This window comes from Vicugna pacos, chromosome 5, assembly GCF_048564905.1.
Source record: "Vicugna pacos chromosome 5, VicPac4, whole genome shotgun sequence".
Lineage (NCBI taxonomy): Eukaryota > Metazoa > Chordata > Mammalia > Artiodactyla > Camelidae > Vicugna > Vicugna pacos.
In genome coordinates this window covers 19,869,960-19,895,558 of record NC_132991.1, presented here as the reverse complement: position 1 = coordinate 19,895,558, position 25,599 = coordinate 19,869,960, and the positions used below count along the sequence as shown (strand labels likewise).

At 35.8% G+C, this 25,599-nt stretch overlaps 1 long non-coding RNA gene across 6 annotated transcripts in view; it reads left to right on the top strand.

Moving 5' to 3' along the window:
• The window catches only part of LOC116280648 (uncharacterized), a 524,367-nt gene that overhangs the window by 51,395 nt on the left and 447,373 nt on the right, over positions 1-25,599 (top strand). For all 6 annotated transcript variants that reach the window (XR_012072552.1, XR_012072553.1, XR_012072550.1 and 3 more), the window contains exon 2: positions 7,571-7,672. This is a non-coding gene — a long non-coding RNA (uncharacterized lncRNA). The remainder of the gene's footprint in view (positions 1-7,570; positions 7,673-25,599) is intronic.

The window sequence follows — 25,599 nt, the reverse complement described above, 5'->3', positions numbered from 1 at the left end:
TTTATATTCCACTTAGAAGTGATATCATACGATGTTTGTCTGTCTGACTGACTTCAGAGTATGATGATGTCTAGGTCCATCCGTGTTGCTGCAAATGAGTCTTGGGATTTAACTTTAAAAAAAAAATGTTACCTTGATGTCAAGAGTTTTAGTCAGTATAGGAAAACTTTTGAAGACTTTGGGCAAAGGGAGTGACACAGCCAGAATTGTGTTTAAAGATTTGCTTGGCAGAGTATTTAGGGTGGACCGAGTTGGGGAGAGTTAGAAGCCAGGAGGTTTGTTGTGGTGACTAGCAATAGCGTTCATCCAAGTTAGTCTAATAGAAATGAACTAGAGATCTGGGCTCTATGACAGTGCCGAGACTGATGTTGTACAATATGGAAAAGAAACAAGCAACAAAGAGAAGATTTGCAGGGGAAGGTGATGGGTTTTTGAACATGATGAATTTGAGGTAAAAAACAGGAGAAGATATATAGGAAGTAGGAGAAAAGAGAATTAGAGTACAAGAGAGACGTCAGAACGAGTGAAAAAGATTGGGAAGTCATTGGTGGAAGCATGGGGATTGAAGTGTATGAAATAAATAAGAAGTCTAAGGACAGGAGTGGATAAATAAGATTTTTCATCAGAACATATCCAAGCCCACTCACAACCTGGAATAGATCTGTTTGTGTTAAACTTACATAGTTTTTTTTTTCTTCTTGTTTGTTTTAAACTTACGTAGTTTTTTTTTCTTGTTTGTCCTAGAACTGTATGATTATATTTATTTTTGTGTCTATTTCTTTAACATCTGTCTCTACAGTAAGCCCATGTACCAGTCAGAAAAACAGAAACTATAGTAGAAGAGTTTTAAAACAGGAAATTGTTTTTGAGGAAGGAAAATGAAGCAGCGACTCTAATCTGGATGTCTTATTCCCTCTCACAGGACACGAGAGATAGGACATCTGTGCTTAGGCTTCCTGTTTCTGGAGGCCACTTATGAATAGTCCCTAGACTTTTTCAAGTATCTCAAAACCTACCTGCTTTTTCTTCTTTCCTCACTCCTTTTCATTTCTCATTTCCTGCTGCCATTCAGATAACCTGGGCTTTCCAGATTCCCCAACACGTGCCCCTCCTCAGTGTCAGTTGCCCCTCCTACTGAAATAATCCTCTTGGTCTCTATCAGTTCTTTCTGGTGATTTACAAATTTACTGTGTGGAGCGGATGGGTGTGTGTGGGGTGCGGGGAGCGGAGGTTGGCACCTGGAATATACTGGTTTGCTAGAGGACAGTGATAGGTAGGACAAAGGTAATGGATGTGATTTAAAACAGATTTTGAGCTTGGGGAACAAATCATGTTACTAAGGCTCAGTTTTCATTACGACAACAAAGTATTGGGAATAGTTCTAGAGAAGAAGTCCTCCTGGGCTGCTGGGAGCAAGAAGTAAGGCTGGTTTTCCGTGCACAGCCGTGTCTGCGGCCCTTCACAGGAGGCAGATGGGCCCCCGCTCCCTCCTGCTGGGCTCGGCCTGGGGATCTGTGTCTGTCCAGGGAAGGTCCAGAACAAACGGCTGGGACCTCCTGCTGTGGGGGTGTTCTCTCCTGGAGTCTCTAAAATCAAACAGATTTTTACTCTCTGAACACTAGTTTATTTATGGAGAACTCCCTCTTTTTGAGCTAAGTGAGGAATTCATATTTCTCCTAAAAATCACAGTTGCATCTGTTTTTGTATGTAACAACGTCTTGCCCTTACATGGTAAGACAACATTTTCTCCTTCCCACCAGGATTTATGCCACAAGCTATTTTACTTAATTCTGCTATGGAAATGAAGGGTAGTGAAGAAGTTTCAGAGTTTTCGCTGTTGTTGTTTTCCCAGAGAGGAACCTGAACAGTCTGCTGAAATGTCTGACATTTGGTCTCTCTGAGCTTCATATGACCTGTGTGATTCTGTATTTCTAAACAATACCTATCTTATACAAAAACATGATAATTCAACATTCCCTGCATACTTCTGATATCAATGTAATAGAAAGTGATCTTAATTTTGGTCATTTGATGCGATATTGGAAAAAGAATGCTGTAGGTTAGGGAATGAAGACAAAAAACAAACAAAAACAATAAGACAGACAGAATGAAGTGTGAATTGAAGAAATATGTAAGAAAGGAAAAAAATAAACGAGATAAAAAAGGAGATATCAAAGGGAAGACAACAAAAGAAAAAAGTCGAAAGAGAAAAGGTGAAAAAAATGTTGAATAGAAGAAATGTCATTCAGAATCTTCTTGGGCTCAGGCTTTTGGGTGTCAGTTTTAAACCCTAACTATAGGTAAAATTTACCTGATTGTCATATCCCCCAACATGTCAAATGTCATTTCTCAAGACTTTATCATCCATCAAAATGAAGGGGATCAAGTAAGAAGGTAAATAAAGAAGGTGGCACAGGACTAGGAGGGGCAAGGTAGAGTGGTGAGCCTTCCCGAAAGAAAATTAACACCTAAAGAAAACACATGAGAAGAAAATTAAAAATTACCTAGGATCCTAACATGTCCGACACTCAGCGTAAAGGTTGTGATCTCTGTATCCATCTACCCTTGTACCTCTGTACACATTTTTGACATTAATCATACCATGCCTACAATTTGTCACTGACCTTTATACTTTAAAACATAGTATGATCAGTTTTCTGTGAAACTAGATGTAGGAGTACAGTATTTTGATGTGTTAGGATATTGCCTGACTTAGAAAATTGTCAGTAAGTGTTTGCTGAGTGAATTCATTTTAGCAGCTACCTAGAATTCCTTAAACAACATTGTGGAAGTTAGAGTGTGCCTGTTTAGGGAAAAGATTTGTACTGTTACGGTATTTTTTCTAGTGTGTGCACGTAGGAATGGGGTCACTAATATTTTCTGAGATTATAGTTATCCCTTTGATTTTTTTTTTTCACATCACCCAAATTGGCTGTAAATAAGCCCAATTTTATTTTCTTAGTTTGAAAGGCCAGTTTTTATGTCTTGTATATGATATGTCATATCTTCTAGGGTACAATATTACAAACTAAAGAAAATAATCATCTAGATTGTTTATGAAATACAAATAGTGGCCTACCTCTCTTCTACCAGTTATGATACTGTAAGTCTGGGTTGTTGTCTAAGAATCAGTATATTTAAGAAACTCTCCAGACAAGTATTGGTTTTGTATTTTCTCTTCATCTTTACCACATCCCCTGTGGCAGGAGTTGTATGTATTGGCGGAGGCAGTTTGGTGGAGGGGCAGAACATAGTTTTCAAGATGTTTTGGCCTTCCCAGAGCAAGACCTAGGGTTGGCCTTTTTTCTTGACACTTTCAGGTTGAAAGCTGCAAGTCACAGCCTCCAGTTACTCTTAAAATGTTTGAGAATGAGCATAAATATAGGAAGTCATAAAGGGTGACAAGTAGGGAAGTTTGCTATTGGATGCTTTAGAAATTCCTATGTGGGAAGTAAGATTTTAAGAGATATTTTCCATTAGTTTTCATTCGTCAGATGGACGTACTTACCCTTCACAATTATTCTTTGCTTAGAGAAATAAAGATACAGAAGGACAGAATTAAATCCTTGACTTCAGCACACCTTAAGCTTAAGACCTGGAGTTAACACAACTGATTGAGAACTACATGCACTCTATCAGACAGGGGGCTTCCTCTCCCCCAGCCTAGGCTCGCTGCAAGTTACAGTCTGGGGGAAGAGAAAGTCCGAACACAGCTAATGCAATGCCCGTTGATGACACTGAGAATTAACTCTGTGGTCTCTTCCTCACTCACATCCTGCTGGGAAGGGGTGGAAAATAGAAAATCTATATAGATTCAGAATATCTGAGCCAGAATATCTGAACTTCCTCGTCCTCTCTGGAGTTTCTGGCAGCCACTGAGTGGAAAAGATGGCAATGTTAGCAGGTGGGCTTGGTGTAGCCTCAGAATTCCAGTGTAGTTGTATGTCCTCTGTGGTCCAAGAGAGGCAAGGAAGTAGCTAAAAATGAATGAAACATGGTGATAATTTGTTGTCAGAACATATAATGTGCTGTAGTTACCTGTGTGAAACGATAATGATAAAGCAAATGAAAGTGAGGCTATCTCAGTGTGTACATCTTAGACTGATGATGACCATGAACTAAGCCATGAACTTTCTCCCTCAATGACCCACCAAACCAATGCCTTCACCTTCTGTAAGCCCCTACAAATGTAGTCACATCATGGGTAGAAGAAAGAAAAGATTTTAAATACATTAAGTTTCCCTAAATTGTCTGACATGAATGTTCCCCAATGGGAAGAATAAAAGATTTAAGTAGAATATTTATTCAGTTACATAGACATCAAGGAAAATTTTATTTCTCTAAACTGCCAAAAGTATAGTTAAATATTAAGTTCTCTTGGGTGGAAAACAGGTGTTCCTCTAAGCTAAAGGAATTTGAAAGGAGAGTGAAGGTGAGGGGTACAAATCAGAGTAGAGATTTTATGTTTTGAACTGGCCAAGACTTTCTGTGGAGCTTGCCAACTACATTTTAAAACTTGGAGGAGTTTCCTGGGATGAGACATCCGTGTAATTCTAAGCTATACTTACCAAGTTGCCATGCTGCTATTTCCTGGGATGAAGTGGAATTTTAAAATAAATAAATGTCAAAGAATCCACAAATGTGGGATATTAAATGCATTATATTTTGCTCGATGCATATCAGAAGGTTAATTTTACTTATTTACATATTTTAAGAACTTAGCCAACACAATACTGTAAACAATAAAGAATTCGACCAGGAGAAATGAGCCCAAGGCAGGGTTAGCCTCCTCTGCTGCCAACTCTGCCCTTCTTCCTGGGTGTGGGGCTAAGGTTGGAAGGGATCTGCTGACATGCAGATACGGTCTGAGAAAGGTAATCCCTATGCCCTTAACCAGCTCAAGTTTAACTGCCAAATTAGTAAGTAATTCTCTCCTAGAAGTGACCTGACATTGTTATTTGTTTACATTAGAAAAAGAGAAAGTTTTAGAGCACTCAGTATTTTCAGGTGACGGAAATCAAGGACAAGTGCTATGACAAAAGAGTCTGTCAAATTGGGAAACAAGTGTAGGGCTTCTGGGATTTGGGGATGGGGAAGGACAAGAATCTGTGATGTGGTCCAGATAGAGGGCGTAAAATGGGCAGGCGCAGAGAAATTAAGGCAGGCTACTTAAGAGATTCAGTCTGGCTAGAAGTATAAGCAGGTGCTGTATGTGTCTAGCAGAATGATAGCTGTATGAGTGTGAGAATGTTTTTCCTAAGACAGTATGCTTTCAGTCTGATGTGCTCCCTTACTGTCTGTGCCCATTTGTATATATGTTACATGTATGTATGTATGTATGATCTGTCTGTCAGTTATCTGATCAGTCTATCTACCTAGCTACGATTTTGGTTTGTCAGCAGTGGTTGTTTTATACAATTATTCAATTTCTTTAGGCTTACATCTTGAATGCCTTTCTCTTTCTATCTGATATGAGAGGAAAAGCCTTTGAATTGCTCTCTTTTGGAAGTTTTATATTCATTGCTGTCCTTTAGCTTTCCCCAAATGCCCATAAGCCGAAGATTTCATGTGTTATTTCTGTAATTCGGTAGTTTTCATTCGAATTATGCATTAAAAATGAATATCCACCTTAAAACAATTGGCATGATTAATTATCTACTAAATTTTTCATTTCACAAAAGGCAGTGTTTTATGCCAGACACTTACACGGTTAAGGGACTTTGAAGTCAGACACATTTATGTTAAATCAGGAATCAAGCTAAACATTCTTTTAATCTCATATTCTTATTTTAGATTCACTGTTTTTCTCTAGATTTTATGTTGAAATTTACATTTCAATCACACCTATATTTTCAAGAAATTAAATACAGAAAATTAATCAATACTACTCTCAGTAAAACAGTGTAGACAGAATGAATGACAAAAATTAAGATCGTCTAATTAATTCTAAATGCAGATACTAACATAAATGACCTTACTATTTGCATGAAATTTTAAAATAAATGTTAATTCTTATGAATTGAATATCTAAGATGAATATATTTCTGCAATTTTATATTCTACAAGCTGATTAAAAGAAATATTTGATAGCAAAATAATAGTTGAGAAATACACCAATAATAAAGCAGATGTTTCTATTACCAACTATGGAAATGGTTTTATTTTCACAGATCATTTTTCAAATATATAAATATGTGTTTTTTGAAAATCTATTATGTGTGTGTCATATAATGTATATAATCATTAGATGATGTATTCATTTTCTGGGGCTGTTGATCATAATTATTGTATTAAAAAAACATGCACAGGAGATATATATATATAATGAAAATAATAATGAATGTATAATGAAACTAAAACTTTCTCCTTAAAATTTATGTGCAAAACCTGCATTCAACTATGTTTACAGCTTCTGAGCTGTCTCATGAGTCTGTTAGAATAGTGGGACAAGCCCAGGCTTTGCAATTAGACACAAAGCCACCGAATTACTCTTTGTGATCTCAGGAAATTTACTAACCATCTCCCACCCTTTGTTTCATCTGTTTATATATTACAAAATCAATGGACAGTATCAATAAAAAAATCTAAGACCATCTATTTTTAATTATTAGACTAGACTTTCTAAACCAATTACACGTAGTAGATGCACAGTGTATACCTCCCATGTATTTGATTCTATTGTTCCACTACCTCTCTCTCCCTAAAATAAAAATCAGTATATTTTTTAGCTCCTAACGTATGGCTCTGATCATTATAAGAACTAACTCTTCATATATGACCCTACTAATGTCCCATTGTAGACAGTACAGTGTAGCAAACATGGAGGATTGCTGCTCAGGGTCATTATGACTCCATCAAGTATGTCCTCCTATACTGGACAGTTTGGAATAATCACATCATTTTTATGTACTGTAACATATATATCATCATCTCAGAGTCCCTTGCAGCAATCAGCATCCTTTGCTAGCTACTTTTACTCTGTCCAGATCTCATAGTCCTGAAGCCCAAAATCTATTTCCCAGATTTCCTGGTCACAAGGGTGGTAAATCAGATTTGGTGATGACTGATCTGCAAATTCCAAATGATAGGAGTTTTTGTGGTTGCTGAACATAGATGTACCACCATCTAGCCACATCCAGGCTTTGGGACAGCCAACACACCAGCAGTAATTTCTTGTATCTTCCTCACTGTTGGCCTCTGTACTGTATGTACTACAATGCCATTACCTGCAGACTTCTGCTTTCCTACAGTCTCATTAACCTCAGTTCATTATATTACGTCTCTTACTACTCAAAATGATTGGAATAACTTGTTTTCTATATGAAACCCTTAATGATACATGTATATTTTGAAAAATAAATATTTGAGTCATTGAACTAATTTAATATTCTACTATTGTGCCCTCATATCATAAATTTGACTCTCCCCTCCCTCATGTATTTGTGGTAAAATGTTTAAATCTTATTCAGTATCAGAATTTTACTGTTATTACTTTTGTCACCCTAAGGATAAGAACAATTTAGTAAAATTATATAAATACGTGTGGCTCAAACTGACTTTATTTTCACAGCATTATCTGCTAACGCCCAACAACAATCACGAGTTGTAAGAGTCATTCTCAGCAACCCCCAAATGATTCGAAAAGAGAGATCTCTCTTCTCAGATCTCAAGGGTGAGTGACATACAACCAGTTACATGTGTCTAAATGTTAATTTCTAGAGATACACCAAGTATCAGATCAAGAATATTAACTCTCGTCTTCAGACAAATTTGTCTAAATTCCTGTCTGCTAGGTCTAATAGGTAATTAGTGAATAAAAAATCCCAGCTGACTTGGACAACTATCCACTTTCAATCTTCTACTTTGTAAATTAGAGAAATGAAACAAACAAGAGACAAACACAGACACAACTAAATGATTGGTAGGTCTATAATGTACTTTTGTCTCTCTTTTTGTTTTCAGCTGTAAGTGACTGACCTGTAATATTTTGTGCAAAAGTTAAGGGTTACTTTGCTTTTTTTTTTTTTTTTTTTTTTAACCCCCATGCTATGTTGGTTTCAGAAATGGATTAGAGCTCCATCTGTTTGGCAACCTTCATTTTTAAACATTGCGAAAGAAAAATCAGTCATAATGAAAGGTTATTCAGGCCTGAGAGTTCATTTCTGTATCTTGCAGGAGTTGCCTTTTATTGGGTGCTTTCTTTGGACTAAAAAGCACATAGCTAAGTAGCCTCCAACCAAGACTTTAATTAGATGCCTTAGAAACTTCAGATTATAAGCAATTCCATTCAGTTAATTTATGTGCACATCTGAATGTTCACAAGTGTCCATACTTTTCTTAATTGTATTAAATTTTTTAAAACACACTGAAATAGACGTTAACAGGCTGCTTGTAATTCTGGCTCCAGCAATACCACGGCTGTGATCTTACCTTCTTCACAGCTCTAAAGATATCCCATTATTTTCCTCCTTTCACCCTTTTACTTGCAGAATTATATTAATTTGCACCTTAATATTAAGTGTATATTTTACTCAAAATGTTTTTGCTCCTGTTTATTCTGTTATTTAAATACATTGCCTAACTCAGTTTGCTTTTTTAAAAAAAACTTCTTTGTTGATATGTGGGAATGAGCTATGCATTTTTTCTGTAACATCTAAGTTATGTTTCAGTATATGGTCACATTCATTTTTTAAAAAAAGTAACTGGAAAGATTTCATTAGGCTTTGCATTTCCCTCATATAATTTATTCTATCAGCAATTAGGCTGCCCAGATGTAATACCTTATCTAATGGACAAATGATACCTAAATATTTGCTATTTATTGCTGAATATAACATAATTCTTTTATGAAAACGAAGAGACTGGAAACATTTTCTGTATTGCGTTTCAATAACATGAGAGTTTCAGGGTATGGCATTTGAGTATATATATTACCAGAAATCAGAATAGAGTTTATATCTAGTATATATAATAACCCCTGAATGGCATTTTTCAAAGAGAATAGTAATCTTGAAGAATTTTGCTGATATTATTACCATTTTAATTTCACTGCTTGAAAAATCTTATTTCATAAGATGCCTTTCATAAGGTGAAAATGTCAGATAAATGTCATTTTCGGCAGCTGCCTAAGCAGTAATGATATCTTCTTATTTTGAACTCCAAATTAAAAAGAGCTGTCTTCCTGATTATCAAAAGTTAAATAATCTTTCCAGAAAGTTTAAGAACTACACTCATTATTTTTAAGGAGAATATTGAATATGTTCTTTCTAGCAATGATTCCAAGCAATTATATCATGACTCTTTAACTGTGTTCCTTACTCAACACCTAACATATATATACTTGTAAAGGAATATTTTTGGTTCTTAGTAACTATTCATGTCAGCCAAGCTACCAACACTCTGCTTTATAACATGAGTCTTCGGGCTTAACTAGAAATTACTGTGGATATGATCTGAATCTTAATTTTATCATGATGTTAATTATAAATGGTTATGTATATGAGTGAAATTTAATGCTTTTACTTAAGCTTTATAGATAAAGTCAGATCACAATATTATAGAAGTAATTAGATTCTTTACAAATTCAGGACATTCTGAATTAATAATTTTGGGGGGATCCACACTCTGGAGGATAATAGTCATATTCAAAGTGCTCTAAGCGTTCTTCACTTGAGGGCTGTGCTTTTGAGAAATATAATTTGTTTGGAATAAAGAAGTACAATTAAAAGTATAAATACTATTGTAAGTGTATATCTTTTGGAACAGGCTTCTAATTTACAGTTCAAAATTAATTAACAAAAACATTTTTAAAGCTAATTCAAATAAAGCAAATCATATAAGCTTGGGATCATTTAGTAAAGGGATTCACACAAATGTATTATATAAAACTACATTGATTTTTAAGATGCTGACATTGGAAAAAATAATCATAAGAAGTTGTATGAAAGAAGGGAAAATATAAATCAGTTAAAACATATTTTGGCCAATATATGCAAAAAATGCTTTGGTAAATATAGAGAGAGAACTCAAATATGTGGCAAATACGAATATACAGAGAGGAGCAGACTCATTTATTAAATGATAGACTTTCCTAGCATTAGTGCAGAATACTTTATTGTACATTGTTGTGTTTTATCCTCATAATGAAATGATCAGTGAAGTAATATTAATCTTGTTTTCATATAAAGAAAAAGAGACTCATAGAAGTAATTCAGTCTCTTGTGGTCATACCACAGTAAGTAGTGAATCTGGGCTTTGAACCTAGGGCTGCCTGATCAAAAAGCATGATTTCCTGGAGAGTCCTGAATAGCTGAGGTTTTCCTGAATAAGCAGATCTGTGATCATGTCCCTCATTATCTCCTGTGTGCTTTCCTCCCCATCCCAATCCTTTGAGTTTGGTTGGTACATAAACATATTCCATTCACTTTTCACAAAGTGAGAAGTCCCTTCCAATGAAAAAGACAACTGAAGAATTATGGCCTTACAGTGAGCACCCCAAAGCTTTCTAGGTAGAGATCAGAAGTTCAGAGCTTAGTAAATCTGCTGCTGTATTGAATCACTGTATTGAATCAGCTTAAGAGTGCTTAGCAGGACCGAGGGTGCTAAAAACATTTTATCACTTGTATGGTAGACTTTTCAGTGGTTAAAGACCACTGTCTTACACAGTATTAAGTTTTAGCTTCTGTTAATTGCTTTATTTATGAACTTAAATAATTGGACTTTAATTATTTGCATGTGAGTGGGCATGTAACCATCCCTGGATATGCTGAATAACAGATGCTATTGTTTGCCCTGCTTTTGTTAACGGTGACTCTGCTCTTCCTTGCCCGTTAATCCTCTTTTACATCCTTCACTCTTAACCATAATATGAGTGCCATTAGAACCCCATCCTTATTGCCACATCAACCTCAAATTCTTGGCTTTAAGACCTTCTCCTTGTCCACATTTGAGGTGTATGTTATTTCCACTTACTCTTTCTTGATCCAATTCACTTCGTTCAAGTCTCAGATTTCCTTTAATCAGGAGCTTCATTCTGGGATGACTGACATCAAGCACCTTCCAGCCACATTCCTGAATTACCCAGCCTGACTTCAGAGTGGCGCACTTACAGGAGGGAAGAAGACACTTCTACTCGTGCTGCTTCCCAAGCTAACTATTTCCGATCATAAAGTCACTTAGTTTATATCACTGCCTCTGGGAAACTCTCCTTGCAAACCTGGACTTGTAAGACTATTTTCCTCGATTCTAATTGAATAACTAGTCTCTCTTTCGTATCCTTTAATAGGTAAAAATTTAGTTTGCCAGGAAATCAACTTTTTGAGGTCTAACTTATCCCCTTAAGCTTTGTATGTTATTGATTTTATGTTATTTCATATTTATATTTTGAACAATAAGTGAATTACAGTCAAGCCAACCAAGTTTACTTATATTAATAGCTAACACAGATTTTCCTTGTGTCCTTTTTGTTATGTATGTTAAGTAGCATCAGCTGTATGCATTTGCAGAAGGCACACATGTATCGATTGAAGGGGGTCTCATTCTCTGTGGTGCAAATTTTCTCTTCTGTTGCCTGAGCCAGTGAGAGTGACAGCCTTGTTGTGGGGTTGGAAAAAATACCTTTACCTCTTTGTATCTGTAGCAGACACTTTTGACCCTGGCACAGAGAGAGCACTCAACACTGTTGGATGGATCAGAATAAGTGTTTCTTCATTTATCTGAAATAGAGTAGCAGTGAAGTATATATCAGTAGAAAAGTACAAAATAGAATAATGACTGCAGAAGTCAATATGCTGTACTAAAAATGGAAGGTATCAGGCATTCCAATCCTTGCAATTAAAAGAATATTATCTTGTGGTCTACTGAGAAAACTGAAGAAACTTTTAAATCGCTTTTCTGAAACTAATTTGCAAAAAAAGAGGCATTTAAAGACTGATAATTATTAGTTTGCTGTGTTATAGTAAAATATAGCAGCCTGAAAGAACTGATAAGATGGCAAGCTCTTTTTTCTTTAAACTTAATATTTAAAGTAAATTACACAGATTGAGGAATGGTCCATTGAGGAAAAGCTTATTGTTTTATTACCCAGCTGAGCTCAAAATTGAAATAATAGTGATACAACCAAATGCTCTGTAAATAGCTATTACACTACTGAATTAGGACAAAATATATTGATCAATATATTGTTAATCTGCATAGTGTTTGTCCATTTTCTTGTCAGAGAATTTAGCATTGTATTTAGTCTGAAATTATATCTGGTGAACCCAGATTTTTAGAATGAGGAAAGGCTACTTCAGAAGATTGCATTGTCTGTCAAGGTTGTATTTGTTGTCTTTTTTTTTTCCTCTGAGGTAATTGCATGATGAAATTATGTGTGAAAAGAGAATTTTCAGCTACTACGTGAATAAAGGTTGGGGAAAGGTTATGTTTAGCATAACTCCATTTCCAACACATTGTTGCCCTACAGGCAGAATAGTCTAATTTCCCTTTTTTCCTGATTCCAGTGGAGGACTGAATCCTCAGTCTTTCAGTGCATTTTTTGGTCTTTTTCCTCATTGGTATTTTCATTCCTTCCCCATATTGTGTGGGAAAATAAGGTAATATGAATGTAGTGATTTGAGAATAAGTCACTATTTTTAAAATGTCTTTTCCATTCCCGTGCTTGCATTTCTCTTACCGTTAAATACCTTCCAATAATATTTTTTCTCATTAAACTTATGAATTAGTCTTTTTCTGAAATATTGCTAAGTTTGACTCAGAAAGAGAAAAAATGATCAAGGATTCCAGCTTGATTTCTGTTAGCCTGGAATGATGATAGTGCTAGTGTGGTATTAAAATCCAGACCCAAGAATTACTTCTTGATTAATATTGATACATCACTTTCTACACATGAATGAAACGTCCAGTTTTTCATCTATTTATTTATTCACTCGTATGCTATTTATTATTTACTATGTGCCAACCACTGTTTTACAACTATCACTGGTGAATAAAGTGTTTTTTAAAAGCTAGGGGGGACCAATTAAAGAACATTCTACAAAATACCTGTCCGGTACTCCTCAAAACTGTCATGTCATTAAAAATGATAGAAATCTGAAAAACTGTCACAACCAAGAGGAGCCTAAAGAGGCATGATGATAAGATGCAGTGGAGTATCCTGAGGGAGATCTGTGAATAGATAAAGACATCACGTAAAAAGTAAGAAAATCTGAGTAAACTTTGGGCTTTAGTTAATAATAAGGTATTTGTATTGTCTCATTAATTGTAACAAATATATAACACAAATGCAAGATGTTAATAATAGAGGAAACAAGGCATGGAGTATGTAGGAATTCTCTGTACCATCTTGGCAATTTTTCTACAAATCAAAAACTATATATTATACACACACACACATATATATAAACTGGAAGCAATCTTAGCTGTCATATATTTAGCCCTGAACTCCTCATTTTGTAGAGGAAGAAACTGGTGGCCACAGTGATTGTATAACTTGCCTAGGGAGGGATATAGCTCATCAGTAAAAAACCTGGAACCAGAAAGTGACAGATTCTTTGACATAACTGATGATGAATTATTAAACCATTGCAATTTATATCTCAGCCCTTATAGGGAAAACAGCTTTAGTATATATTTTTTATTCCTTGATTTTAATGATATATCATTTTAACTATGTCTTATAGCATCTTTAACTAGTAGTATCTTTCCATGGTTTAAATTGATATTTTTCCACAGCCTTTAAGTAATTTCTGACTGCCCTTTCTTGTCCTTATCAGTGATCCATTTATACACTTTCTTTCCCTCTATAAAACTGATATCTCTAACATTTAATCTGATTTATTTCCATTTATTTCTGAATTTTTTAATTTCTTGCTTTATCAATACTTTTGGCATAGAGATTGTATTGCAATGTCACAAAGAAATGTTCTTTTGTACTATACTGGGTTATGTCTTAGCCTGGCTGAAGTGAACAAAGCCAAGAGAGTGATTAACAAAGCCATATGTAAAATTATATTTATTTATATTTGTATATTTAAATTATTCGAGCCAATAGATCTAGTTACTAAGAAGTTATTAAAAACAAAAGAGGATCATCTCTTCACACCCATCTGCTGGTGTTGCTCTGTTCAGACGGCATGTGGCACCTGTTGAGACGTGAAAGACCCTACCAGGTACATTGAGACTGTGGTTTTACAGGGAATCTTGGTACTTGAAGACTTCTAGGCTTCCTGCCTTACATTATTTATTTAAAAAATACAGGTGAATGCTTGAAATGCTTGAATAAATACACATAAAACCAGAATTGGATGTGAATAAACAGAAGAGAATAACTACAGGTTCATGTAGTAACATCCCCAAAGAAGTATTTAAGAGGCATTCAAGTAAGTAGGGAAGTGAGTTACATTTGCATACTTTCCTGTTTTAGCACAAGTATCGAAACTTCTCCTCTGTCAGCTCAACATGTACCATGAAACTGTAGAGATTAAACTTTACCCATATGCAATTAAATCTTATTTTAATAAACAGGACAAGATTCCCACACAGTTGAAAACCAAAGCACAGACAAAATAAACACTTTAAAACAGATAGAGAAGAAAACTACTTTACAGAATGTAAATACCTAATAGAATAATACAGCAATACTGTGCTAGGGAGAAAGTTACTTGTGTATTAATAAAGACACAGTGTATTAAACTTATACCTATTTCGAGAGGATTTTTATGTTAGAAAATAGTGTGGGTAGGTTGCATTGCTTCAAATGGCCATTTGAAGATGAGAGCTTTTGATATTTTGCAGGGAGTATAATTAGAAAAATGTTACCATATGTTATTAGGACCAGAGTCAGATAATGAGAACTGTGAGACCGTCTGTGCCAAAGTCTCAGTAATGTGATAAAAATAGTAAATGGAGACAGTATATTCTGAAATGAGCAGAGTGGAACTCTTTTTCCTCTCAACAGCTGTTTTTACCAGACCTGAGAATGTGGTTGAGGTTAAGTGGGTGGCTGAAGGAGGCAACGGGAAACAGCAACTGCACAAAAGTTATGGAAAAGGATTTCTTCCTTCTCCTTACCTTTTCACCCAGCCTGGATTTTCAGTCCTTGAGAATTTGATACGCAAAAAAGCAATAAGGCTATGTGTCAAGCTTTTTATCCTTCTGAAAATCTTCAGACAGAACTTTTCAGGGACATCGGGTCTCATTCATGCAGTCGAATGACAGAAACATTCAACATTTATAAGCGCCTTGGAAAATGGGATATGTTACAATTTACACACTTTCTCTTTTTTTTGTGCGTGGGTAGGTTTGAATTTGTTGATTAGGTGTACATAACTTCAAAGGGTTTAAAGCTAACATTGTGTTAGATTGTATGTCGGTCTATAAAATTTCCTTCCTAATAGGAGGAAAAAAGGAAACTTGTGGTAATTAAACATCTTAGCAGACTACCCCTTTCCACTAACCAGATTTGGGATCTTTTATGAAGAGTTTACTGGCTACTCCTCATCACTTAAGTCATTGTGATAATTTGACCCTTTAAAAATGTTCTATGTTCACAGTTCTATGGTGGTGACCGCTTCAGCACCCATGAGGCAAGAGAACCTGGGATTTTCCATGTTGAGCCTTTGTCTCTTTTTAATTGAGCCAATCAAGGAGCTAATTACTTTCCTTCATGCTGAGAATAGATTTTCAAGTCACATATGTATTTAAAATAATACTTTTTTAATTTACAAAAGTGGAAGAGATCATAGACTTGACACTTTCGTAAATACCCTTTCTATATTTGCCCACAAATTCATTCTACAAGAAGTAGATCTAAATAAAAATCCAGAGCATCTTCTCAGAAGAGTCACTGATGCTGACACTGTTTGGGGCCAGTAAAAGGGAGAAATTTGTACTATATTCTGGTTAAGCACCTTATTCCAAGCAATGGGAGGGAAAAATATGTGAGAAAAAGAGCTATGTTATAGCATTCAACACCCTCTTGACACTTGAATTCTGAGGTGAGTCAGGAGAACCAAAGCCTTCATCCGCACACATCCTAACTTACTCTTAAACAACATTCCAGGGTGAACCTAGCCGAGCCCTTGTCCCGGAAGAACCCATACCCTTTCCCTAATAGTCGCGCTCTGAGATAAGGTCCCTCAGAGAAAATATATGAGTACAGTTTTTAAACTGCTGCTGCTTTATTCGTGATTACTATCCTGGAGAGTAGGAGTGAGGAAAGGGGTGAGGTAGGGAAGAAAGACGAATGCATAGCAGCATGTGATACTCAAGGACCACAAGAAACTTGACTGATTGTTCACACTGGTAGGCTCATCTTCTGGGAAGCTGTAGAAAAGACTGACCACGAATGCCATCTTAAGGCCTTACTGGATCTTCTGGTCCAGTAGCAAGTACCACAGGTCTAAAAACGGAAACCAGAGAATTTAAAAACTTGAAAGTCCATATTGTATACCTGGTCCTAGCAATTTTGCAGCTGTATGGCTCCCAGAAACTAATTTTTCCCAGATAGTCACTTCAAAAAAATTTGTTTTATTTTTCTCTTATGTTCCTGTTCTGATACTCTACATGAATAACCACTGGTTCATCAGTCCATTTAGCTTTCTATTTTGATTCATACAAATTGACTGTGTAATCTGTTTTCCATGTTTTGCAGTCATCCCAGGTTTGTGCAAGTCTCCTGATGAATTGAATATACTTATTGTGATATGTATTTTTTTAAATTCCAGCTTTATTGAGCTATAATTGACATAAAACATTGTGTAAGTTTAAGGTATAAAACATGATGATCCGGTACACTTATATATTGTGAAATGATTGCCACCACAGACTTAACGCCTCCGTCATTTTGTGACATTGCCATTTCTTTATTTGTGGTGAAAACATTTAAAATCTATTAGCAACTTCCAAGAATATAATAGAGTATTATACTCCAGTCACCATGCTGTACATTAGATCCTCCCAAATTATTCATCTTATAACTGAAAGTTTTTACCCTTTGACTGACATCTACCCATTTCCCCACCCTCTAACCCCTAGCAACCACCATTCTACTCTCTATTCCTGCATTTGGTCTTTTTAGATGCCATATATAAGTGGACATTATATAACACTGTCTGACTTATACCCCTTAGCATAATACCCTCAAGGTCAATTCACATTGTTACAAGTAGATTTCCTTCTTAATTATGTCTTAATGCGTAGCTGATAGGTCATATTCACAATATAGGTTACTAACAATAGCCAGAATATTGAAACAACCTAAGCGTCCATTGACAGATGAATGAGTAAAGAAGATCTTCTATTGTGAGTAATGCTGCAGTGAACATGGGAGTGCAGATCTCTCTTTGAGAACCTGATTTCATTTCTTTTGGGTATATACCCAGAAGTGGTATTGTGGGTTCATATGGGAGTTCTATTTTTACTTTTTTGAGGAATCTGCATACAGTGTTCCATAATGGCTGCACCAATTTATATTCCTGCTGACAATGTACAAGGATTCCGTTTCCTCCAGAGCCTTGCCAGTACTTACCTATTGTCTTTTTGACAATAGCCATTCTAATAGTGTAAGATGGTAACTCATGGTGGTTTTAATTTGCGTTTCTCTGATGATTGGTGATGTTGACCTTCTTTTCTATATACTGACTGGCCATTTGTCTTTGGAAATATGTCTGTTTAGTTCCCTTGTACTTAAAAAAAAAACGGGATTGCATTTTTTTATTCAGCTACATGAATTTCTTACATATTGTAGATATTAATCCCTTATCAGATATAGAGTTTGCAAATATTTTCTCCCAATTCCATAGGTAGCCTTTTCATTTTGCTGATTGTTTCTTTTGTTGGGCAGAAGCTTTTTAGTTTATTTTTGTCTCACTCATTGATTTTTGCTTTTGTTGCTTGTTCTTCTGGTGTCACATTCAAAAAGTTGTTTCCAAAACCAACATCAAGGGAATTTCTCCTACTTTTAGCAGATTTACAGTTTCAAGCCTTATATTTAAGTCTTTAATCCATTTTGAGTTAATTTTTGTGAGTAGTGTAAGATAGGGGTCCAGTTTCATTATTCTGCAAAAGATGATCCAGTTTTCCTAACACCATTTCTTGCAAAGACTATTTTTTCCCTATCGAGTTTTCTTGGAATTCTTGTCAAATATTAGTTGATCATGTATGCTAAGGTATATTTCTAGGTTCCTGATTTTATCTCATTGGCCTATATGTTTGTTTTATGCCAGTAACCCACTCCCTTGGTTATCACAGCTTTTGTAAGATAGTTTGAAATCAGGAAGTGTGATGCCTCCAGCTTTGTTCCCCAGACTCAGGGTTGCTTTAGCTATTTGAGGTTCTTTGGGATTTCATATTAATTTTAGGATTTTTTTCCTGTTTCAGTGAAAATGTCATTAGAATTTTTATAGGGATTACATTGGGTGGTATGGATATTTTAACAGTGTTAATTCTTCTAATCCATGAGTACAAAATATTTTTCCATTTCTTTGTTTCTTCTTCAGTTTCATTTAATTCTCATAGTTTTCAGAGTGCAGATCTCTCACCTCCTTAGTTAAATTTATTCCTAAGTATTTTATTATTTTTGATGCTGTTGTCAGTAGGGTTGTTTTCTTTACTTCTTTTTCAGATATCTTGTTGTTAGTGTATAGAAACATGGCTGATTTCTGTATGTTGATTTTGTATCCTGCAGTTACTGAATTTATTGATTAGTTCTAACAGTTTCTTGGTGAAGTCTAGGAATTTCTGTATATAAGGTCACATCATCTTACAGAGACAATTTTGCCCCTTTTTTTCCAATTTGAATAGTTTTTATTTCTTTTTCTGACCTATTTACTCTGCTTAGGACTTCTAATATCATGCTGAATAAGAGTGGTGAGAATGGGTACCCGCTGCCGGGTCCATAGTGAGGACCAAGGTTTGTGTGCTTATTACCTAATGTAAGTGTGCTCAAGACTCCTTCCAGGTCTCTTGGTGCAAAGTGCTTGGTCCTAGAACTTCCACAAAGTAATTTTGTCCATTGATGGGTGCCAAATCATTGTTGTTGAGGGAGAGATATAAGTGAGGGACATCTGATTAATTCATGTTGCTGATTTTGCTCCTCTGATATTCTTTACTTTCATTTGCTGACCACAGACAAAGATACTCTCTATGGTTCTGGTTGTGTTCCAAGATAACTCTTGGTTTAGGTGCTTATTCATGTAACGTTTTTTATCTTTTTGAATTGCACAGATATGTCACTTAACATTTTATAAATTACTTTCATATATTTTCTTTTTAGCCTTCACAATAAATTCATAAGCTATATATTGTTATTATACACAATCCATATATGGACACTTTGGCTCAGAGGAACTAAATGGCTTACCCCAAGTCATATGGTTGGTCAATAAAAAAGTACATGGATTTGGAGCAAGGCTAGTTTCACAGCCTTACTTACATCTCTAAGAAGTAAGAAAAAAGGTTGGCTTTGAAAAAAGTTAATTGAGACCACCAGGTCTAAGATTAAAACATGGCATTGGAGAAGGAGAAATCATTTGTAACCAGGTAAGGTGGATTTTGGAATGATTTTTTTTTTCTGTTAGTTATAGCACATTATTTGGGGCAGATACATGTGACTGTCCATGTTGACGCGGCAGCAGATGATCACTGGAGTTCAGTATCACAGTATGAAATGTATTCTGCTACTCCTATTTAATGTACAAATGTGAAAAATCTGTTCCCTGTTGGAAGGCGACTCACAAAATAAACAAATAACATTGTATATATTAACATTAGCAAATGAGAACAGAAAATAGAGGGTTTTAAAAATTATACTTTTTAACATACCATATGAATGATGCATATTCCTTGGGGGTGAAGAAATTAACAATCTGTTCATATTGGTTGCCAGAAAGTTCTTGAATTTTAAATAGGGCTACTTCTATTGTAACTGTGAAAGCTAACGCATCTCTGTCTGAGATTTTAACCAGAATAACTGGTGAGGCTAGCTTAAGAACGGATATTCTGGACACAAAATGTATACCCATTTTATCAGTGCTAATATCTTATGTCTCTGTGTGTATGTTTTGCAATTGGAAGATGATGAGGAAGAATGAAATCACTTGCCTGGCTTAAAACATCTATTAATAAGTAAGAGAGAGAGACATGTCCATGATATATATAAAAATAATTGAGACTTTATGAGAAAGGACCACATACAGAGGTAGGAAGGATCAGAGGGTGAAATACTAGTAAATTCTCAGTATTTCTCTAATCATCATCTGGCTGGGGGAAAAGGTTAGTATTGTCATATCACTCAGAATGCAGTCAGAAATAAAGAATATTAAAACAGTGATATTGTAGCTGAAATTGAAGAAAAGACAGTGCTTTCTTCAATTCATTCAAAGAAATGATCTTTGAGGCTGCCATGCTTTTTCACAGACACCCTCTAGTGAGTGCTAGTGAGTCTATAATCACTATTATATTGTTGTTAGTGGCAAGTAAGTTTCTAGTTAGACTATAATATAGATAGAGGATCCTTGACTTTCCTTGAGAAGTGAGCAGTGGTGCAGACAGATAAGGCTGGGGCCCCTCAAGAAGACCGAGTTACAGGCAAAAGCTGTGTCTAAGAGGGCTCCTTAGACGGAAGAGGGAGCAGTGGTGACCAGGGGTGTTGTGTGAGTGTGTAATCAGGAAAATAGTTGTGTTGTTTATGGAGCATACTGGTCAAGCAGAAAAGGACTTTCAAATATTACTTTGAGGTTTTTGTTTTTTGCTTCTTTTTTTAAACTTGCAATTCTATAGTAGCTTTCCTGAGCATCCTGATTTGCATGGATATGAATAAGTAAAATTTTGTTAATGTGCAATACATAGTATTTTACAGAGTTTATGGAAATTTAGAACATACTCAGAAATGTATTAAATATGCTACATTTAGTGAAAACACCCAATTTATGTATTTTAACATTTTTTAGTTGTTATTGGAAGGAATATTTAGACTGTCCAAAGTAGTAGGTAAGATGAAATTAATTTATTTAATGCTTCATCCTTTCTTCCTTCTTTCCTTCCTTCCTCTCTCTCTCAGTCTCTCTCTCTCTAATTTCTCTCTGTCTATGTGGTTTATTTTCTCAGACTAGAAATGTAGTCTTGCCAGCTCCCACTGCCAGCTCCCACTGCCCACTGTAAGGAGTCCAGATCTCTTACTTTTTTTTTTTTTTACATTCTCTTTTTTCTCTTCTTTCTTTTTTCTTTGAGAGAATCTTCCTTCTCTAAGAAGTGACTAAACATCAATGTCTGGCTACCATTCCTAGTCCCAGACAATATAAGCATTTAAAATGCTTGACTTCAAAGAAAGAGGTTATTATTTATCAAAGGATGTGCACTTTACATCCTTGAGAAGAGATAGATATTTGTTTGAGTAGACATGGTGGCTGTATTACTTAGGGTTCTTCAGAGAAATAGAACCAATAGAATGCATATGTATATTTCCCTCTCTACAAATTATTATACAGAATTATTTATTTGTATCTATATGCATATACTGTGTGTGTATATATATATGTATGTATATGTATATAGTGTGTGTGTGTGTGTGTGTGTGTGTGTGGAGTTGGCTCATGTGATTATGGGGGCTGACAAGTCCCAAGACCTGCAGTTAGCAAGCTGGAGACCTAGGAGTGCCAATGGTATAATTCCAATCCATATGCTAGAAAAGCTATATTTCAGTTTGAGTCCAAAGGCAGAAAAAGGAAAAAGAAAAAAGACATCCAAGCTCAAGGTAGTCAGGCAGGAGGAATTTCGTCCTACTCAGGAGAGGGTCAACCTTTTTGGTCAGTTCAGCCCTTCAGCTGATTGGATGAAGCCCACGTACATTAAGGAGAACAATCTTCTTTATTCAGTCTGTCAATTTAAATGTTAAACTCATTCAAAAACATCATCACAGAAATATGCAGAATAACATTTGATCAGATATCTGGACACCTCACGCCCAGTTAAGTTGACACACAGAATTAACCATCACAATGGGGAAGACAGAATTGGCTACAGGAGGCAATAGTGTGAGGCCAGTGTGGCAATGAGATTAGACAGATGTTTAGTCAGTGTGGTTTCAACCAGGAACAACAACAACCAAAAAGGCCATCTGGGCATCTATGTGCTACAAAATACTATTTTTTCCAAGACAAAACACAAAACTAAGGAACAAGATAAAGTAGCCACAAAAACCATGAACCTTAAAGGATGACAGTCTTGTTGGGGGTCTTCAAAAGATGGACAGTGGAGGCTGACAGGGCACTGGTGGCATCCTCTGGGGCTTTGCAGTCGTGTGATATCCACAACTGTGTTAATCATATCTCTTCTAGGTCTCCATTTTGTACTACCAGCTTGCTGAGTTTTCTACTTTTATCTTTCCTTTTTGATAAATAAAATGTTTTATTTAAGAATTCTTACTCTCTTAAAACTACATAAAGATGGAGGAAAGAGTAAATATTTTCAGCCGATAATATGACCAATTACTTTTTTGAAAAAGTAATATTTTGGTGGGAAGTCGTCGACCAGACTGGGTGAACGGTGGCAGTGGCCTTCCGCTGGTCTTAAAGATGATCGGCACTTTCTGCCTGCCCATGGAGCGGCTTCCTGAGTTTTCTTCCTCCCTTTGTAAATCTCTGTGCCTCCTTGGCTAATGCACAAGGCCCCCTCCTGGGGTTGTTTTAACTGCTCAGCTAATAGGACAGGGCATTTTCCCCGCCCTGTGTCAGGGTTTCCTGTTAATCTTCAGAAGACCTCTCACCCTGTTGCCTATGATTTCTCCTCTAACAGGTAATTCCAAGAAAATGTGCAAGTATGATCTTGTAAGTCATTTACAATGAATGAATAGGTGGGTCAAAAGCAAAGGTGAAAGACACAGACTTTGAGTGCTAAATCTTGTTGAGGTTTAAGAATATCTTCTTGTATTGCACGGATTTCTGTTAAGTAGAGATAGCCTCATAGCAAGAGATTAATGCTGCAGGCTTAGAGGTTGCTGAACCTAAACGATCCTAGGAAGAAGCCATTTTTCACGTGTGGCTATCCAGGTTGCCACTGTGGAATGCATTTTCATCTACTTGGAGGCTGTATGTAGACATATTTCCTGTAACTTCTGCAACCAGAGAGATAAATAGTTTCTATTTGAAACTTTTTCTCACTTTCAAACATGGTATGCTGAGAATTTTTCCTTCTGTGATCACTGAGCCCCAGGTTGGCCATTTTGCTGCTCCTGAGCTGTCTTGGTATCTTATGCACTGGAATCTGGAGGTTCAAAACTGTTGGTCTGTTGTCCTGTCTTACACCTAGCTTTTTAATTTTTAACTTTGAAATAATTTCAGGCTAGGAGTCTTGCAAAGACAGTCCTAATACTTTCCTTGTAAACTTCACCCAGCATTCCCAGATGTTAACATCTTACATAACCATAGCCAATTATCAATCCCAGGACTTACTGATACAACACTACTAACACTACTAACTATAGACCTTACATCAGTTTTATCAGTTATCTCAGTAAGGACACTGTTTTCTGGACCAGGATCTGATCCAGGATCATGCAGTTGTCACGTCAGTTTAGTCTCCTTTAATCTGGAACAGTTCATCAGGTCTTCATCTTTCATGAGTAATAGCCAGTTGTTTGATAGAATGTCCCTCCAGTTGGGTTTGACATGTTTTCTCATTATTAAATTCAATTTTAAGAATTTCTGGCAGGAATAGTACAGAAGTGATGTCATGCCTTTCTCAGTGCATGTATCAGAATGCATGTAATGTGGATATTTCTGACTACTGACAGTGTGAGCTATGATCACCCAGTTAAGATGTCTCTGCCAGGTTTCTCCACTGGAAAGTTATTCTTTTTCCCTTTATGTTTTTCTTTGGAGAGTGTCCTCTTGTCTCACATTTGTTTGTTTGTTTAGACTCATGGATATTTGTTTAGTTATAAGGTACATCCTATCAGAGTATAGACTGTAACCTATATTTGTCAGGGTTCTCCAGATAAACAGAACTAGTAGGGTATAGATATAGATAGATATAGATGTATGGAGGTTTATTGTGAAAGATTGGCTCATGTGATTGTGGAGCCTAAGAAGCCCCATGATCTGGCATCTGCCATCTGAAGACCCAGGAAAGCTAGTGGTGTAGTTCCAGTCTGAGTCCAAAGGCCTGAGAATAAGGAAAGCATAATGGTGTAAATACCAGATTGAGGGCAAGAGAATGTGAGATGTGATGTACCCCTCAGACAGGCAGACAGTAAGCAAAAGGGGCCACCCTCTCCTTACTCCACGTCTTGTTCCATTTAGGTCCTCAGAGGATTAGATGATGCCCACCCACGTTGGGGATGGCCATCTGCTTTACTGACTGCAGTGATTCAAATGCTAATCTCATCCAAAAACACCCTCACAGACACACTCAAAATATTGTTTAATCTGGGCGCCCATGGTCAGTCAAGTTGACACATAAAATTAGCCATCACATAATTCATTAATATGATCTTCTATTATTTTGCTTAAATTGTACTAAGATTGGAATTTGGAAGCTTTCCTCATACTGACTTCTGTTTCATTTGACATCTTCATCACTTTTGGAGACTTCTTTGCTTTCTGAGACCACAAAATGTTTCAGTCTTACTTTGTTCTTTCTTTGCACCAATTATAGAAGCAGACTTTTCTCCAGGGAGTAGTATTTCCTTTCATTGGAGAGTGATATTTAGAAATCAGACTCTGGACACTAGGTGTAATCACTGCTATTGGTGTATCATTATTTCTAGGTGTTCTCTCCAGAAAGAGCTAAGAAATATTTGTATGGAAACATATGAACATACACATCTCTGTTTTTTACTTTATATTTGTATATCTATATTAAAAATAATTATTTTCTTCTGATACCTTCAGTTCTGATTCAGTACAAAGTTTATTCTAGGTTTCCTCCCTTTCTTATTTACAACTTTTTAATATAAAAGTAAGAAATCTGGTTCTCATTATTCACAATATATTCACTTATTGACTCCATTCTAGAATACGTATGGTTTCAGAATTGGTAAACTACATCTATGTGAGAAACAAGTTTACTATACTAGAGTGTGATGGTTGTGTACAGTTTTAATTTGCTCAGAGTATGTAGTTAAAATATTGTTATCCAAAGTTTATTGGTTATTTTCTTCTTTGTCCCCTTTGTTGTGGTAATTTTATTCATTTGTAATACAGAAAGTTTTTTTTAACTATTTCTAGTTCATTCTCAGTTTTCTCATATGATGGAATAATTAAAATTTTTAATTTACCTTTTGCAAATGTGAAATATTAACTTGGTTTTAAAAGCCATACCACAAAAGTATATTTAGAGACATTTCACTCTCTCATCATCCTTTCTGCTGTGTCCTCATTCCTCATCCTTTCCGTGCCATTTTCACTCATCACTTGCATGTAAACATGCTCATTCATTCCTGTCAATCATTTCAGTGGTGCTTTTATTTTTTTCACAAAAAAGCAGATAAATACAAATGTTTCACCTATTTTCTGTCTTACCTGACACAGAAACTACTATAGAGTCTCTTCTCCTTTCTTTTTTCACTTAGCAACATACTTTAGAAATTACTGCATATCAGTT